Source organism: Coturnix japonica, chromosome 20, assembly GCF_054131305.1.
Source record: "Coturnix japonica strain WE chromosome 20, WE-NBRP24, whole genome shotgun sequence".
In the NCBI taxonomy this organism is placed as follows: Eukaryota; Metazoa; Chordata; class Aves; order Galliformes; family Phasianidae; genus Coturnix; species Coturnix japonica.
Genome location: NC_140682.1, coordinates 1,220,059 through 1,238,390, shown reverse-complemented (window position 1 = coordinate 1,238,390; position 18,332 = coordinate 1,220,059).

Below are 18,332 nucleotides of genomic sequence, written 5' to 3'. Positions count from 1 at the left end.
CCGCAGTAGATTCCGAGTTGAGACGTAGCCGCTGTAGATTCCGAGTTGAGACGTAGCCGCAGTAGATTCCGAGTTGAGTCCTAGCCGCAGTAGATTCCGAGTTGAGACGTAGCCGCTTTAGATTCCGAGTTGAGTCGTTGCCGCTGTAGATTCCGAGTTGAGACGTAGCAGCAGTAGTTTGCGAGTTGAGACGTAGCCGCAGTAGATTCCGAGTTGAGACGTAGCTGCAGTAGATTCCGAGTTAGATGTAGCCGCAGTAGATTCCGAGTTGAGACGTAGCCGCAGTAGATTCCGAGTTGAGTCCTAGCCGCAGTAGATTCCGAGTTGAGACGTAGCCGCAGTACATTCCAAGTTGAGACGTAGCCGCAGTAGATTCCGAGTTGAGACGTAGCCGCAGTAGATTCCGAGACGTAGCCGCAGTAGATTCCGAGTTGAGACGTAGCCGCTGTACATTCCGAGTTGAGACGTAGCCGCAGTAGATTCCGAGTTGAGTCCTAGCCAGAGTAGATTCCGAGTTGAGACGTAGCCGCAGTAGATTCCGAGTTGAGATGTAGCCGCAGTAGATTCCGAGTTGAGTCCTAGCCGCAGTAGATTCCGAGTTGAGACGTAGCCTCTGTACATTCCGAGTTGAGTCGTTGCCGCTGTAGATTCCGGGTTGAGTCGTTGCCGCAGTAGATTCCGAGTTGCGAAGTAGCCGCAGTAGATTCCGAGTTGAGACGTTGCCGCAGTAGATTCCGAGTTGAGACGTAGCCGCAGTAGATTCCGAGTTGAGACGTAGCAGCAGTAGATTCCGAGTTGAGTCGTTGCCGCAGTAGATTCTGAGTTGAGTCGTTGCCGCAGTAGATTCCGAGTTGAGTCCTAGCCGCAGTAGATTGTGATTTGAGTCGTTGCCGCAGTAGATTGTGATTTGGGTCGTTGCTGCAGTAGATTCCGAGTTGAGACGTAGCCGCAGGAGATTCCGAGACGTAGCCGCAATAGATTCCGCGTTGAGACGTAGCCGCAGTAGATTCCGAGTTGAGACGTAGCCGCTGTAGATTCCGAGTTGAGACGTAGCCGCAGTAGATTCCGAGTTAAGACGTAGCCGCAGTAGATTCCGAGTTGAGACGTAGCCGCAGTAGGTTCCGAGTTGAGACGTAGCCGCAGTAGATTCCGAGTTGAGACGTAGCCGCAGTAGATTCCGAGTTGAGACGTAGCTGCAGTAGATTCCGAGTTGAGACGTAGCTGCAGTAGATTCCGAGTTGAGTCCTAGCCGCAGTAGATTACGAGTTGAGACGTAGCCGCAGTAGATTCCGAGATGAGACGTAGCCGCAGTAGATTCCGAGTTGAGACGTAGCCGCAGTAGATTCCGAGTTGAGTCCTAGCCGCAGTAGATTCCGAGTTGAGACGTAGCCGCTGTAGATTCCGAGTTGAGACGTAGCCGCAGTAGATTCCGAGTTGAGTCCTAGCCGCAGTAGATTCCGAGTTGAGTCGTAGCCGCTGTAGATTCCGAGTTGAGTCGTTGCCGCTGTAGATTCCGAGTTGAGACGTAGCAGCAGTAGATTGCGAGTTGAGACGTAGCCGCAGTAGATTCCGAGTTGAGACGTAGCTGCAGTAGATTCCGAGTTGAGATGTAGCCGCAGTAGATTCCGACTTGAGACGTAGCCGCAGTAGATTCCGAGTTGAGTCCTAGCCGCAGTAGATTCCGAGTTGAGACGTAGCCGCAGTACATTCCGAGTTGAGACGTAGCCGCAGTAGATTCCCAGTTGAGACGTAGCCGCAGTAGATTCCGAGTTGAGTCCTAGCCGCAGTAGATTCCAAGTTGAGACGTAGCCGCTGTACATTCCGAGTTGAGACGTAGCCGCAGTAGATTCCGAGTTGAGACGTAGCCGCAGTAGATTCCGAGTTGAGACGTAGCTGCAGTAGATTCCGAGTTGAGACGTAGCTGCAGTAGATTCCGAGTTGAGTCCTAGCCGCAGTAGATTACGAGTTGAGACGTAGCCGCAGTAGATTCCGAGATGAGACGTAGCCGCAGTAGATTCCGAGTTGAGACGTAGCCGCAGTAGATTCCGAGTTGAGTCCTAGCCGCAGTAGATTCCGAGTTGAGACGTAGCCGCTGTAGATTCCGAGTTGAGACGTAGCCGCAGTAGATTCCGAGTTGAGTCCTAGCCGCAGTAGATTCCGAGTTGAGTCGTAGCCGCTGTAGATTCCGAGTTGAGTCGTTGCCGCTGTAGATTCCGAGTTGAGACGTAGCAGCAGTAGATTGCGAGTTGAGACGTAGCCGCAGTAGATTCCGAGTTGAGACGTAGCTGCAGTAGATTCCGAGTTGAGATGTAGCCGCAGTAGATTCCGACTTGAGACGTAGCCGCAGTAGATTCCGAGTTGAGTCCTAGCCGCAGTAGATTCCGAGTTGAGACGTAGCCGCAGTACATTCCGAGTTGAGACGTAGCCGCAGTAGATTCCCAGTTGAGACGTAGCCGCAGTAGATTCCGAGTTGAGTCCTAGCCGCAGTAGATTCCAAGTTGAGACGTAGCCGCTGTACATTCCGAGTTGAGACATAGCCGCAGTAGATTCCGAGTTGAGTCCTAGCCGCAGTAGATTCCGAGTTGAGACGTAGCCGCGGTAGATTCCGGGTTGAGACGTAGCCGCAGTAGATTCCGAGTTGAGACGTAGCCTCTGCACATTCCGAGTTGAGACGTAGCCGCAGTAGATTTCGAGTTGAGTCCTAGCCGCAGTAGATTCCGAGTTGAGACGTAGCCGCAGTAGATTCCGAGTTGAGACGTAGCTGCAGTAGATTCCGAGTTGAGTCCTAGCCGCAGTAGATTCTGAGTTGAGACGTAGCCGCAGCAGATTCCGAGTTGAGATGTAGCCGCAGTAGATTCCGAGTTGAGACGTAGCCGCAGTAGATTCCGAGTTGAGTCCTAGCCGCAGTAGATTCCGAGTTGAGACGTAGCCGCAGTAGATTCCGAGTTGAGACGTAGCCGCAGTAGATTCCGAGTTGAGTCCTAGCCGCAGTAGATTCCGAGTTGAGACGTAGCCGCTGTAGATTCCGAGTTGAGACGTAGCCGCAGTAGATTCCGAGTTGAGTCCTAGCCGCAGTAGATTCCGAGTTGAGACGTAGCCGCTGTAGATTCCGAGTTGAGACGTAGCCGCAGTAGATTCCGAGTTGAGTCCTAGCCGCAGTAGATTCCGAGTTGAGACGTAGCCACTGTAGATTCCGAGTTGAGTCGTTGCCGCTGTAGATTCCGGGTTGAGTCGTTGCCGCAGTAGATTCCGAGTTGAGACGTAGCCGCAGTAGATTCCGAGGTGAGTCGTTGCCGCTTTAGATTCCGAGTTCAGTCGTTGCCGCAGTAGATTCCGAGTTGAGACGTAGCAGCAGTAGATTCCGAGTTGAGACGTTGCCGCAGTAGATTCCGAGTTGAGACGTAGCCGCAGTAGATTCCGAGACGTAGCCGCAGTAGATTCCGAGTTGAGACGTAGCCGCAGTAGATTCCGAGTTGAGACGTAGCAGCAGTAGATTCCGAGTTGAGTCGTTGCCGCAGTAGATTCTGAGTTGAGTCGTTGCCGCAGTAGATTCCGAGTTGAGTCCTAGCCGCAGTAGATTGTGATTTGAGTCGTTGCCGCAGTAGATTCCGAGTTGAGACGTAGCCGCAGGAGATTCCGAGACCTAGCCGCAGTAGATTCCGCGTTGAGACGTAGCCGCAGTAGATTCCGAGTTGAGACGTAGCCGCTGTAGATTCCGAGTTAAGACGTAGCCGCAGTAGATTCCGAGTTAAGACGTAGCCGCAGTAGATTCCGAGTTGAGAAGTAGCCGCAGTAGATTCCGAGTTGAGACGTAGCTGCAGTAGATTCCGAGTTGAGTCCTAGCCGCAGTAGATTCCGAGTTGAGACGTAGCCGCAGTAGATTCCGAGTTGAGACGTAGCCGCAGTAGATTCCGAGTTGAGACGTAGCCGCTGTAGATTCTGAGTTGAGACGTAGCCGCAGTAGATTCCGAGTTGAGTCCTAGCCGCAGTAGATTCCGAGTTGAGACGTAGCCGCTTTAGATTCCGAGTTGAGTCGTTGCCGCTGTAGATTCCGAGTTGAGACGTAGCAGCAGTAGTTTGCGAGTTGAGACGTAGCCGCAGTAGATTCCGAGTTGAGACGTAGCTGCAGTAGATTCCGAGTTAGATGTAGCCGCAGTAGATTCCGAGTTGAGACGTAGCCGCAGTAGATTCCGAGTTGAGTCCTAGCCGCAGTAGATTCCGAGTTGAGACGTAGCCGCAGTACATTCCAAGTTGAGACGTAGCCGCAGTAGATTCCGAGTTGAGACGTAGCCGCAGTAGATTCCGAGACGTAGCCGCAGTAGATTCCGAGTTGAGACGTAGCCGCTGTACATTCCGAGTTGAGACGTAGCCGCAGTAGATTCCGAGTTGAGTCCTAGCCAGAGTAGATTCCGAGTTGAGACGTAGCCGCAGTAGATTCCGAGTTGAGACGTAGCCGCAGTAGATTCCGAGTTGAGTCCTAGCCGCAGTAGATTCCGAGTTGAGACGTAGCCTCTGTACATTCCGAGTTGAGACGTAGCCGCAGTAGATTCCGAGTTGAGTCCTAGCCGCAGTAGATTCCGAGTTGAGACGTATCCGCTGTAGATTCCGAGTTGAGTCGTTGCCGCTGTAGATTCCGGGTTGAGTCGTTGCCGCAGTAGATTCCGAGTTGCGAAGTAGCCGCAGTAGATTCCGAGTTGAGACGTTGCCGCAGTAGATTCCGAGTTGAGACGTAGCCGCAGTAGATTCCGAGTTGAGACGTAGCAGCAGTAGATTCCGAGTTGAGTCGTTGCCGCAGTAGATTCTGAGTTGAGTCGTTGCCGCAGTAGATTCCGAGTTGAGTCCTAGCCGCAGTAGATTGTGATTTGAGTCGTTGCCGCAGTAGATTGTGATTTGAGTCGTTGCTGCAGTAGATTCCGAGTTGAGACGTAGCCGCAGGAGATTCCGAGACGTAGCCGCAGTAGATTCCGCGTTGAGACGTAGCCGCAGTAGATTCCGAGTTGAGACGTAGCCGCTGTAGATTCCGAGTTGAGACGTAGCCGCAGTAGATTCCGAGTTAAGACGTAGCCGCAGTAGATTCCGAGTTGAGACGTAGCCGCAGTAGGTTCCGAGTTGAGACGTAGCCGCAGTAGATTCCGAGTTGAGACGTAGCCGCAGTAGATTCCGAGTTGAGACGTAGCAGCTGTAGATTCCGAGATGCAGCCGCAGTAGATTCCGAGTTGAGACGTAGCCGCAGTAGATTCCGAGTTGAGACGTAGCTGCAGTAGATTCCGAGTTGAGACGTAGCCGCAGTAGATTCCGAGTTGAGACGTAGCCGCAGTAGATTCCGAGTTGAGTCCTAGCCGCAGTAGATTCCGAGTTGAGACGTAGCCGCTGTAGATTCCGAGTTGAGTCGTTGCCGCTGTAGATTCCGAGTTGAGACGTAGCAGCAGTAGATTGCGAGTTGAGACGTAGCCGCAGTAGATTCCGAGTTGAGACGTAGCCGCAGTAGATTCCGAGTTGAGTCCTAGCCGCAGTAGATTCCGAGTTGAGACGTAGCCGCTGTAGATTCCGAGTTGAGTCGTTGCCGCTGTAGATTCCGAGTTGAGACGTAGCAGCAGTAGATTGCGAGTTGAGACGTAGCCGCAGTAGATTCCGAGTTGAGACGTAGCTGCAGTAGATTCCGAGTTAGATGTAGCCGCAGTAGATTCCGAGTTGAGACGTAGCCGCAGTAGATTCCGAGTTGAGTCCTAGCCGCAGTAGATTCCGAGTTGAGACGTAGCCGCAGTACATTCCAAGTTGAGACGTAGCCGCAGTAGATTCCGAGTTGAGACGTAGCCGCAGTAGATTCCGAGACGTAGCCGCAGTAGATTCCGAGTTGAGACGTAGCCGCTGTACATTCCGAGTTGAGACGTAGCCGCAGTAGATTCCGAGTTGAGTCCTAGCCAGAGTAGATTCCGAGTTGAGACGTAGCCGCAGTAGATTCCGAGTTGAGACGTAGCCGCAGTAGATTCCGAGTTGAGTCCTAGCCGCAGTAGATTCCGAGTTGAGACGTAGCCTCTGTAGATTCCGAGTTGAGTCGTTGCCGCTGTAGATTCCGGGTTGAGTCGTTGCCGCAGTAGATTCCGAGTTGCGAAGTAGCCGCAGTAGATTCCGAGTTGAGACGTTGCCGCAGTAGATTCCGAGTTGAGACGTAGCCGCAGTAGATTCCGAGTTGAGACGTAGCAGCAGTAGATTCCGAGTTGAGTCGTTGCCGCAGTAGATTCTGAGTTGAGTCGTTGCCGCAGTAGATTCCGAGTTGAGTCCTAGCCGCAGTAGATTGTGATTTGAGTCGTTGCCGCAGTAGATTGTGATTTGAGTCGTTGCTGCAGTAGATTCCGAGTTGAGACGTAGCCGCAGGAGATTCCGAGACGTAGCCGCAGTAGATTCCGCGTTGAGACGTAGCCGCAGTAGATTCCGAGTTGAGACGTAGCCGCTGTAGATTCCGAGTTGAGACGTAGCCGCAGTAGATTCCGAGTTAAGACGTAGCCGCAGTAGATTCCGAGTTGAGACGTAGCCGCAGTAGGTTCCGAGTTGAGACGTAGCCGCAGTAGATTCCGAGTTGAGACGTAGCCGCAGTAGATTCCGAGTTGAGACGTAGCAGCTGTAGATTCCGAGATGCAGCCGCAGTAGATTCCGAGTTGAGACGTAGCCGCAGTAGATTCCGAGTTGAGACGTAGCTGCAGTAGATTCCGAGTTGAGACGTAGCCGCAGTAGATTCCGAGTTGAGACGTAGCCGCAGTAGATTCCGAGTTGAGTCCTAGCCGCAGTAGATTCCGAGTTGAGACGTAGCCGCTGTAGATTCCGAGTTGAGTCGTTGCCGCTGTAGATTCCGAGTTGAGACGTAGCAGCAGTAGATTGCGAGTTGAGACGTAGCCGCAGTAGATTCCGAGTTGAGACGTAGCCGCAGTAGATTCCGAGTAGAGTCCTAGCCGCAGTAGATTCCGAGTTGAGACGTAGCCGCTGTAGATTCCGAGTTGAGTCGTTGCCGCTGTAGATTCCGAGTTGAGACGTAGCAGCAGTAGATTGCGAGTTGAGACGTAGCCGCAGTAGATTCCGAGTTGAGACGTAGCCGCAGTAGATTCCGAGTAGAGTCCTAGCCGCAGTAGATTCCGAGTTGAGACGTAGCCGCTGTAGATTCCGAGTTGAGTCGTTGCCGCTGTAGATTCCGAGTTGAGACGTAGCAGCAGTAGATTGCGAGTTGAGACGTAGCCGCAGTAGATTCCGAGTTGAGACGTAGCTGCAGTAGATTCCGAGTTGAGATGTAGCCGCAGTAGATTCCGAGTTGAGACGTAGCCGCAGTAGATTCCGAGTTGAGTCCTAGCCGCAGTAGATTCCGAGTTGAGAAGTAGCCGCAGTACATTCCGAGTTGAGACGTAGCCGCAGTAGATTCCGAGTTGAGACGCAGCCGCAGTAGATTCCGAGTTGAGTCCTAGCCGCAGTAGATTCCGAGTTGAGACGTAGCCGCTGTACATTCCGAGTTGAGACGTAGCCGCAGTAGATTCCGAGTTGAGTCCTAGCCGCAGTAGATTCCGAGTTCAGTCCTAGCCTCAGTAGATTCCGAGTTGAGACGTAGCCGCAGTAGATTCCGAGTTGAGTCCTAGCCGCAGTAGATTCCGAGTTGAGACGTAGCCTCTGTACATTCCGAGTTGAGACGTAGCCGCAGTAGATTCCGAGTTGAGTCCTAGCCGCAGTAGATTCCGAGTTGAGACGTATCCGCTGTAGATTCTGAGTTGAGTCGTTGCCGCTGTAGATTCCGGGTTGAGTCATTGCCGCAGTAGATTCCGAGTTGAGACGTAGCCGCAGTAGATTCCGAGTTGAGACGTTGCCGCAGTAGATTCCGAGTTGAGACGTAGCCGCAGTAGATTCCGAGTTGAGACGTAGCAGCAGTAGATTCCGAGTTGAGTCGTTGCCGCAGTAGATTCTGAGTTGAGTCGTTGCCGCAGTAGATTCCGAGTTGAGTCCTAGCCGCAGTAGATTGTGATTTGAGTCGTTGCCGCAGTAGATTGTGATTTGAGTCGTTGCCGCAGTAGATTCCGAGTTGAGACGTAGCCGCAGGAGATTCCGAGACGTAGCCGCAGTAGATTCCGCGTTGAGACGTAGCCGCAGTAGATTCCGAGTTGAGACGTAGCCGCTGTAGATTCCGAGTTGAGACGTAGCCGCAGTAGATTCCGAGTTAAGACGTAGCCGCAGTAGATTCCGAGTTGAGATGTAGCCGCAGTAGGTTCCGAGTTGAGACGTAGCCGCAGTAGATTCCGAGTTGAGACGTAGCCGCAGTAGATTCCGAGTTGAGACGTAGCCGCAGTAGATTCCGAGTTGAGACGTAGCAGCTGTAGATTCCGAGATGCAGCCGCAGTAGATTCCGAGTTGAGACGTAGCCGCAGTAGATTCCGAGTTGAGACGTAGCCGCAGTAGATTCCGAGTTGAGACGTAGCAGCAGTAGATTCCGAGTTGAGTCGTTGCCGCAGTAGATTCTGAGTTGAGTCGTTGCCGCAGTAGATTCCGAGTTGAGTCCTAGCCGCAGTAGATTGTGATTTGAGTCGTTGCCGCTGTAGATTCCGAGTTGAGACGTAGCAGCAGTAGATTGCGAGTTGAGACGTAGCCGCAGTAGATTCCGAGTTGAGACGTAGCTGCAGTAGATTCCGAGTTGAGATGTAGCCGCAGTAGATTCCGAGTTGAGACGTAGCCGCAGTAGATTCCGAGTTGAGACGTAGCCGCTGTAGATTCCGAGTTCAGACGTAGCCGCAGTAGATTCCGAGTTGAGACGTAGCCGCTGTAGATTCCGAGTTGAGACGTAGCCGCAGTAGATTCCGAGTTAAGACGTAGCCGCAGTAGATACCGAGTTGAGACGTAGCCGCAGTAGATTCCGAGTTGAGACGTAGCCGCAGTAGATTCCGAGTTGAGACGTAGCTGCAGTAGATTCCGAGTTGAGTCCTAGCCGCAGTAGATTCCGAGTTGAGACGTAGCCGCAGTAGATTCCGAGTTGAGACGTAGCCGCTGTAGATTCCGAGTTGAGACGTAGCCGCAGTAGATTCCGAGTTGAGTACTAGCTGCAGTAGATTCCGAGTTGAGACGTAGCCGCTGTAGATTCCGAGTTGAGTCGTTGCCGCTGTAGATTCCGAGTTGAGACGTAGCAGCAGTAGATTGCGAGTTGAGACGTAGCCGCAGTAGATTCCGAGTTGAGACGTAGCTGCAGTAGATTCCGAGTTGAGATGTAGCCGCAGTAGATTCCGAGTAGAGACGTAGCCGCAGTACATTCCGAGTTGAGTCCTAGCCGCAGTAGATTCCAAGTTGAGACGTAGCCGCAGTACATTCCGAGTTGAGACGTAGCCGCAGTAGATTCTGAGTTGAGTCGTTGCCGCAGTAGATTCCGAGTTGAGTCCTAGCCGCAGTAGATTGTGATTTGAGTAGTTGCCGCAGTAGATTCCGAGTTGAGACGTAGCCGCAGGAGATTCCGAGACGTAGCCGCAGTAGATTCCGCGTTGAGACGTAGCCGCAGTAGATTCCGAGTTGAGACGTAGCCGCTGTAGATTCCGAGTTAAGACGTAGCCGCAGTAGATTCCGAGTTAAGACGTAGCCGCAGTAGATTCCGAGTTGAGACGTAGCCGCAGTAGATTCCGAGTTGAGACGTAGCTGCAGTAGATTCCGAGTTGAGTCCTAGCCGCAGTAGATTCCGAGTTGAGACGTAGCCGCAGTAGATTCCGAGTTGAGACGTAGCCGCAGTAGATTCCGAGTTGAGACGTAGCCGCAGTAGATTCTGAGTTGAGTCCTAGCCGCAGTAGATTCCGAGTTGAGACGTAGCCGCTGTAGATTCCGAGTTGAGACGTAGCCGCAGTAGATTCCGAGTTGAGTCCTAGCCGCAGTAGATTCCGAGTTGAGACGTAGCCGCCGCAGATTCCGAGTTGAGTCGTTGCCGCTGTAGATTCCGAGTTGAGACGTAGCAGCAGTAGTTTGCGAGTTGAGACGTAGCCGCAGTAGATTCCGAGTTGAGACGTAGCTGCAGTAGATTCCGAGTTGAGATGTAGCCGCAGTAGATTCCGAGTTGAGACGTAGCCGCAGTAGATTCCGAGTTGAGTCCTAGCCGCAGTAGATTCCGAGTTGAGACGTAGCCGCAGTACATTCCAAGTTGAGACGTAGCCGCAGTAGATTCCGAGTTGAGACGTAGCCGCAGTAGATTCCGAGTTGAGTCCTAGCCGCAGTAGATTCCGAGTTGAGACGTAGCTGCTGTACATTCCGAGTTGAGACGTAGCCGCAGTAGATTCCGAGTTGAGTCCTAGCCAGAGTAGATTCCGAGTTGAGACGTAGCAGCAGTAGATTCCGAGTTGAGACGTAGCCGCAGTAGATTCCGAGTTGAGTCCTAGCCGCAGTAGATTCCGAGTTGAGACGTAGCCTCTGTACATTCCGAGTTGAGACGTAGCCGCAGTAGATTCCGAGTTGAGTCCTAGCCGCAGTAGATTCCGAGTTGAGACGTATCCGCTGTAGATTCCGAGTTGAGTCGTTGCCGCTGTAGATTCCGGGTTGAGTCGCTGCCGCAGTAGATTCCGAGTTGAGACGTAGCCGCAGTAGATTCCGAGTTGAGACGTTGCCGCAGTAGATTCCGAGTTGAGACGTAGCCGCAGTAGATTCCGAGTTGAGACGTAGCAGCAGTAGATTCCGAGTTGAGTCGTTGCCGCAGTAGATTCTGAGTTGAGTCGTTGCCGCAGTAGATTCCGAGTTGAGTCCTAGCCGCAGTAGATTGTGATTTGAGTCGTTGCCGCAGTAGATTGTGATTTGAGTCGTTGCTGCAGTAGATTCCGAGTTGAGACGTAGCCGCAGGAGATTCCGAGACGTAGCCGCAGTAGATTCCGTGTTGAGACGTAGCTGCAGTAGATTCCGAGTTGAGACGTAGCCGCAGTAGATTCCGAGTTAAGACGTAGCCGCAGTAGATTCCGAGTTGAGACGTAGCCGCAGTAGGTTCCGAGTTGAGACGTAGCCACAGTAGATTCCGAGTTGAGACGTAGCCGCAGTAGATTCCGAGTTGAGACGTAGCAGCTGTAGATTCCGAGATGCAGGCGCAGTAGATTCCGAGTTGAGACGTAGCCGCAGTAGATTCCGAGTTGAGACGTAGCTGCAGTAGATTCCGAGTTGAGACGTAGCCGCAGGAGATTCCGAGACGTAGCCGCAGTAGATTCCGCGTTGAGACGTAGCCGCAGTAGATTCCGAGTTGAGACGTAGCCGCAGTAGATTCCGAGTTGAGACGTAGCAGCAGTAGATTCCGAGTTGAGTCGTTGCCGCAGTAGATTCTGAGTTGAGTCGTTGCCGCAGTAGATTCCGAGTTGAGTCCTAGCCGCAGTAGATTGTGATTTGAGTCGTTGCCGCTGTAGATTCCGAGTTGAGACGTAGCAGCAGTAGATTGCGAGTTGAGACGTAGCCGCAGTAGATTCCGAGTTGAGACGTAGCTGCAGTAGATTCCGAGTTGAGATGTAGCCGCAGTAGATTCCGAGTTGAGACGTAGCCGCAGTAGATTCCGAGTTGAGACGTAGCCGCTGTAGATTCCGAGTTCAGACGTAGCCGCAGTAGATTCCGAGTTGAGACGTAGCCGCTGTAGATTCCGAGTTGAGACGTAGCCGCAGTAGATTCCGAGTTAAGACGTAGCCGCAGTAGATACCGAGTTGAGACGTAGCCGCAGTAGATTCCGAGTTGAGACGTAGCCGCAGTAGATTCCGAGTTGAGACGTAGCTGCAGTAGATTCCGAGTTGAGTCCTAGCCGCAGTAGATTCCGAGTTGAGACGTAGCCGCAGTAGATTCCGAGTTGAGACGTAGCCGCTGTAGATTCCGAGTTGAGACGTAGCCGCAGTAGATTCCGAGTTGAGTACTAGCTGCAGTAGATTCCGAGTTGAGACGTAGCCGCTGTAGATTCCGAGTTGAGTCGTTGCCGCTGTAGATTCCGAGTTGAGACGTAGCAGCAGTAGATTGCGAGTTGAGACGTAGCCGCAGTAGATTCCGAGTTGAGACGTAGCTGCAGTAGATTCCGAGTTGAGATGTAGCCGCAGTAGATTCCGAGTAGAGACGTAGCCGCAGTACATTCCGAGTTGAGTCCTAGCCGCAGTAGATTCCAAGTTGAGACGTAGCCGCAGTACATTCCGAGTTGAGACGTAGCCGCAGTAGATTCTGAGTTGAGTCGTTGCCGCAGTAGATTCCGAGTTGAGTCCTAGCCGCAGTAGATTGTGATTTGAGTAGTTGCCGCAGTAGATTCCGAGTTGAGACGTAGCCGCAGGAGATTCCGAGACGTAGCCGCAGTAGATTCCGCGTTGAGACGTAGCCGCAGTAGATTCCGAGTTGAGACGTAGCCGCTGTAGATTCCGAGTTAAGACGTAGCCGCAGTAGATTCCGAGTTAAGACGTAGCCGCAGTAGATTCCGAGTTGAGACGTAGCCGCAGTAGATTCCGAGTTGAGACGTAGCTGCAGTAGATTCCGAGTTGAGTCCTAGCCGCAGTAGATTCCGAGTTGAGACGTAGCCGCAGTAGATTCCGAGTTGAGACGTAGCCGCAGTAGATTCCGAGTTGAGACGTAGCCGCAGTAGATTCTGAGTTGAGTCCTAGCCGCAGTAGATTCCGAGTTGAGACGTAGCCGCTGTAGATTCCGAGTTGAGACGTAGCCGCAGTAGATTCCGAGTTGAGTCCTAGCCGCAGTAGATTCCGAGTTGAGACGTAGCCGCCGCAGATTCCGAGTTGAGTCGTTGCCGCTGTAGATTCCGAGTTGAGACGTAGCAGCAGTAGTTTGCGAGTTGAGACGTAGCCGCAGTAGATTCCGAGTTGAGACGTAGCTGCAGTAGATTCCGAGTTGAGATGTAGCCGCAGTAGATTCCGAGTTGAGACGTAGCCGCAGTAGATTCCGAGTTGAGTCCTAGCCGCAGTAGATTCCGAGTTGAGACGTAGCCGCAGTACATTCCAAGTTGAGACGTAGCCGCAGTAGATTCCGAGTTGAGACGTAGCCGCAGTAGATTCCGAGTTGAGTCCTAGCCGCAGTAGATTCCGAGTTGAGACGTAGCTGCTGTACATTCCGAGTTGAGACGTAGCCGCAGTAGATTCCGAGTTGAGTCCTAGCCAGAGTAGATTCCGAGTTGAGACGTAGCAGCAGTAGATTCCGAGTTGAGACGTAGCCGCAGTAGATTCCGAGTTGAGTCCTAGCCGCAGTAGATTCCGAGTTGAGACGTAGCCTCTGTACATTCCGAGTTGAGACGTAGCCGCAGTAGATTCCGAGTTGAGTCCTAGCCGCAGTAGATTCCGAGTTGAGACGTATCCGCTGTAGATTCCGAGTTGAGTCGTTGCCGCTGTAGATTCCGGGTTGAGTCGCTGCCGCAGTAGATTCCGAGTTGAGACGTAGCCGCAGTAGATTCCGAGTTGAGACGTTGCCGCAGTAGATTCCGAGTTGAGACGTAGCCGCAGTAGATTCCGAGTTGAGACGTAGCAGCAGTAGATTCCGAGTTGAGTCGTTGCCGCAGTAGATTCTGAGTTGAGTCGTTGCCGCAGTAGATTCCGAGTTGAGTCCTAGCCGCAGTAGATTGTGATTTGAGTCGTTGCCGCAGTAGATTGTGATTTGAGTCGTTGCTGCAGTAGATTCCGAGTTGAGACGTAGCCGCAGGAGATTCCGAGACGTAGCCGCAGTAGATTCCGTGTTGAGACGTAGCTGCAGTAGATTCCGAGTTGAGACGTAGCCGCAGTAGATTCCGAGTTAAGACGTAGCCGCAGTAGATTCCGAGTTGAGACGTAGCCGCAGTAGGTTCCGAGTTGAGACGTAGCCACAGTAGATTCCGAGTTGAGACGTAGCCGCAGTAGATTCCGAGTTGAGACGTAGCAGCTGTAGATTCCGAGATGCAGCCGCAGTAGATTCCGAGTTGAGACGTAGCCGCAGTAGATTCCGAGTTGAGACGTAGCTGCAGTAGATTCCGAGTTGAGACGTAGCCGCCGCAGATTCCGAGTTGAGTCGTTGCCGCTGTAGATTCCGAGTTGAGACGTAGCAGCAGTAGTTTGCGAGTTGAGACGTAGCCGCAGTAGATTCCGAGTTGAGACGTAGCTGCAGTAGATTCCGAGTTGAGATGTAGCCGCAGTAGATTCCGAGTTGAGACGTAGCCGCAGTAGATTCCGAGTTGAGTCCTAGCCGCAGTAGATTCCGAGTTGAGACGTAGCCGCAGTACATTCCAAGTTGAGACGTAGCCGCAGTAGATTCCGAGTTGAGACGTAGCCGCAGTAGATTCCGAGTTGAGTCCTAGCCGCAGTAGATTCCGAGTTGAGACGTAGCCGCTGTACATTCCGAGTTGAGACGTAGCCGCAGTAGATTCCGAGTTGAGTCCTAGCCAGAGTAGATTCCGAGTTGAGATGTAGCCGCAGTAGATTCCGAGTTGAGACGTAGCCGCAGTAGATTCCGAGTTGAGTCCTAGCCGCAGTAGATTCCGAGTTGAGACGTAGCCTCTGTACATTCCGAGTTGAGACGTAGCCGCAGTAGATTCCGAGTTGAGTCCTTGCCGCAGTAGATTCCGAGTTGAGACGTATCCGCTGTAGATTCCGAGTTGAGTCGTTGCCGCTGTAGGTTCCGGGTTGAGTCGTTGCAGCAGTAGATTCCGAGTTGAGACGTAGCCGCAGTAGATTCCGAGTTGAGACGTAGCCGCAGTAGATTCCGAGTTGAGACGTAGCCGCAGTAGATTCCGAGTTGAGACGTAGCCGCAGTAGATTCCGAGTTGAGACGTAGCAGCTGTAGATTCCGAGATGCAGCCGCAGTAGATTCCGAGTTGAGACGTAGCCGCAGTAGATTCCGAGTTGAGACGTAGCCGCAGTAGATTCCGAGTTGAGACGTAGCAGCAGTAGATTCCGAGTTGAGTCGTTGCCGCAGTAGATTCTGAGTTGAGTCGTTGCCGCAGTAGATTCCGAGTTGAGTCCTAGCCGCAGTAGATTGTGATTTGAGTCGTTGCCGCTGTAGATTCCGAGTTGAGACGTAGCAGCAGTAGATTGCGAGTTGAGACGTAGCCGCAGTAGATTCCGAGTTGAGACGTAGCTGCAGTAGATTCCGAGTTGAGATGTAGCCGCAGTAGATTCCGAGTTGAGACGTAGCCGCAGTAGATTCCGAGTTGAGACGTAGCCGCTGTAGATTCCGAGTTCAGACGTAGCCGCAGTAGATTCCGAGTTGAGACGTAGCCGCTGTAGATTCCGAGTTGAGACGTAGCCGCCGTAGATTCCGAGTTAAGACATAGCCGCAGTAGATACCGAGTTGAGACGTAGCCGCAGTAGATTCCGAGTTGAGACGTAGCCGCAGTAGATTCCGAGTTGAGACGTAGCTGCAGTAGATTCCGAGTTGAGTCCTAGCCGCAGTAGATTCCGAGTTGAGACGTAGCCGCAGTAGATTCCGAGTTGAGACGTAGCCGCTGTAGATTCCGAGTTGAGACGTAGCCGCAGTAGATTCCGAGTTGAGTACTAGCTGCAGTAGATTCCGAGTTGAGACGTAGCCGCTGTAGATTCCGAGTTGAGTCGTTGCCGCTGTAGATTCCGAGTTGAGACGTAGCAGCAGTAGATTGCGAGTTGAGACGTAGCCGCAGTAGATTCCGAGTTGAGACGTAGCTGCAGTAGATTCCGAGTTGAGATGTAGCCGCAGTAGATTCCGAGTTGAGACGTAGCCGCAGTACATTCCGAGTTGAGTCCTAGCCGCAGTAGATTCCAAGTTGAGACGTAGCCGCAGTACATTCCGAGTTGAGACGTAGCCGCAGTAGATTCTGAGTTGAGTCGTTGCCGCAGTAGATTCCGAGTTGAGTCCTAGCCGCAGTAGATTGTGATTTGAGTAGTTGCCGCAGTAGATTCCGAGTTGAGACGTAGCCGCAGGAGATTCCGAGACGTAGCCGCAGTAGATTCCGCGTTGAGACGTAGCCGCAGTAGATTCCAAGTTGAGACGTAGCCGCTGTAGATTCCGAGTTAAGACGTAGCCGCAGTAGATTCCGAGTTAAGACGTAGCCGCAGTAGATTCCGAGTTGAGACGTAGCCGCAGTAGATTCCGAGTTGAGACGTAGCTGCAGTAGATTCCGAGTTGAGTCCTAGCCGCAGTAGATTCCGAGTTGAGACGTAGCCGCAGTAGATTCCGAGTTGAGACGTAGCCGCAGTAGATTCCGAGTTGAGACGTAGCCGCAGTAGATTCTGAGTTGAGTCCTAGCCGCAGTAGATTCCGAGTTGAGACGTAGCCGCTGTAGATTCCGAGTTGAGACGTAGCCGCAGTAGATTCCGAGTTGAGTCCTAGCCGCAGTAGATTCCGAGTTGAGACGTAGCCGCCGCAGATTCCGAGTTGAGTCGTTGCCGCTGTAGATTCCGAGTTGAGACGTAGCAGCAGTAGTTTGCGAGTTGAGACGTAGCCGCAGTAGATTCCGAGTTGAGACGTAGCTGCAGTAGATTCCGAGTTGAGATGTAGCCGCAGTAGATTCCGAGTTGAGACGTAGCCGCAGTAGATTCCGAGTTGAGTCCTAGCCGCAGTAGATTCCGAGTTGAGACGTAGCCGCAGTACATTCCAAGTTGAGACGTAGCCGCAGTAGATTCCGAGTTGAGACGTAGCCGCAGTAGATTCCGAGTTGAGTCCTAGCCGCAGTAGATTCCGAGTTGAGACGTAGCCGCTGTACATTCCGAGTTGAGACGTAGCCGCAGTAGATTCCGAGTTGAGTCCTAGCCAGAGTAGATTCCGAGTTGAAACGTAGCAGCAGTAGATTCCGAGTTGAGACGTAGCCGCAGTAGATTCCGAGTTGAGTCCTAGCCGCAGTAGATTCCGAGTTGAGACGTAGCCTCTGTACATTCCGAGTTGAGACGTAGCCGCAGTAGATTCCGAGTTGAGTCCTAGCCGCAGTAGATTCCGAGTTGAGACGTATCCGCTGTAGATTCCGAGTTGATTCGTTGCCGCTGTAGATTCCGGGTTGAGTCGTTGCCGCAGTAGATTCCGAGTTGAGACGTAGCCGCAGTAGATTCCGAGTTGAGACGTTGCCGCAGTAGATTCCGAGTTGAGACGTAGCCGCAGTAGATTCCGAGTTGAGACGTAGCAGCAGTAGATTCCGAGTTGAGTCGTTGCCGCAGTAGATTCTGAGTTGAGTCGTTGCCGCAGTAGATTCCGAGTTGAGTCCTAGCCGCAGTAGATTGTGATTTGAGTCGTTGCCGCAGTAGATTGTGATTTGAGTCGTTGCTGCAGTAGATTCCGAGTTGAGACGTAGCCGCAGGAGATTCCGAGACGTAGCCGCAGTAGATTCCGCGTTGAGACGTAGCCGCAGTAGATTCCGAGTTGAGACGTAGCCGCTGTAGATTCCGAGTTGAGACGTAGCCGCAGTAGATTCCGAGTTAAGACGTAGCCGCAGTAGATTCCGAGTTGAGACGTAGCCGCAGTAGGTTCCGAGTTGAGACGTAGCCACAGTAGATTCCGAGTTGAGACGTAGCCGCAGTAGATTCCGAGTTGAGACGTAGCAGCTGTAGATTCCGAGATGCAGCCGCAGTAGATTCCGAGTTGAGACGTAGCTGCAGTAGATTCCGAGTTGAGACGTAGCTGCAGTAGATTCCGAGTTGAGACGTAGCCGCAGGAGATTCCGAGACGTAGCCGCAGTAGATTCCGCGTTGAGACGTAGCCGCAGTAGATTCCGAGTTGAGACGTAGCCGCCGCAGATTCCGAGTTGAGACGTAGCCGCAGTAGATTCCGAGTTGAGTCCTAGCCGCAGTAGATTCCGAGTTGAGACGTAGCCGCCGCAGATTCCGAGTTGAGTCGTTGCCGCTGTAGATTCCGAGTTGAGACGTAGCAGCAGTAGTTTGCGAGTTGAGACGTAGCCGCAGTAGATTCCGAGTTGAGACGTAGCTGCAGTAGATTCCGAGTTGAGATGTAGCCGCAGTAGATTCCGAGTTGAGACGTAGCCGCAGTAGATTCCGAGTTGAGTCCTAGCCGCAGTAGATTCCGAGTTGAGACGTAGCCGCAGTACATTCCAAGTTGAGACGTAGCCGCAGTAGATTCCGAGTTGAGACGTAGCCGCAGTAGATTCCGAGTTGAGTCCTAGCCGCAGTAGATTCCGAGTTGAGACGTAGCCGCTGTACATTCCGAGTTGAGACGTAGCCGCAGTAGATTCCGAGTTGAGTCCTAGCCAGAGTAGATTCCGAGTTGAGACGTAGCAGCAGTAGATTCCGAGTTGAGACGTAGCCGCAGTAGATTCCGAGTTGAGTCCTAGCCGCAGTAGATTCCGAGTTGAGACGTAGCCTCTGTACATTCCGAGTTGAGACGTAGCCGCAGTAGATTCCGAGTTGAGTCCTTGCCGCAGTAGATTCCGAGTTGAGACGTATCCG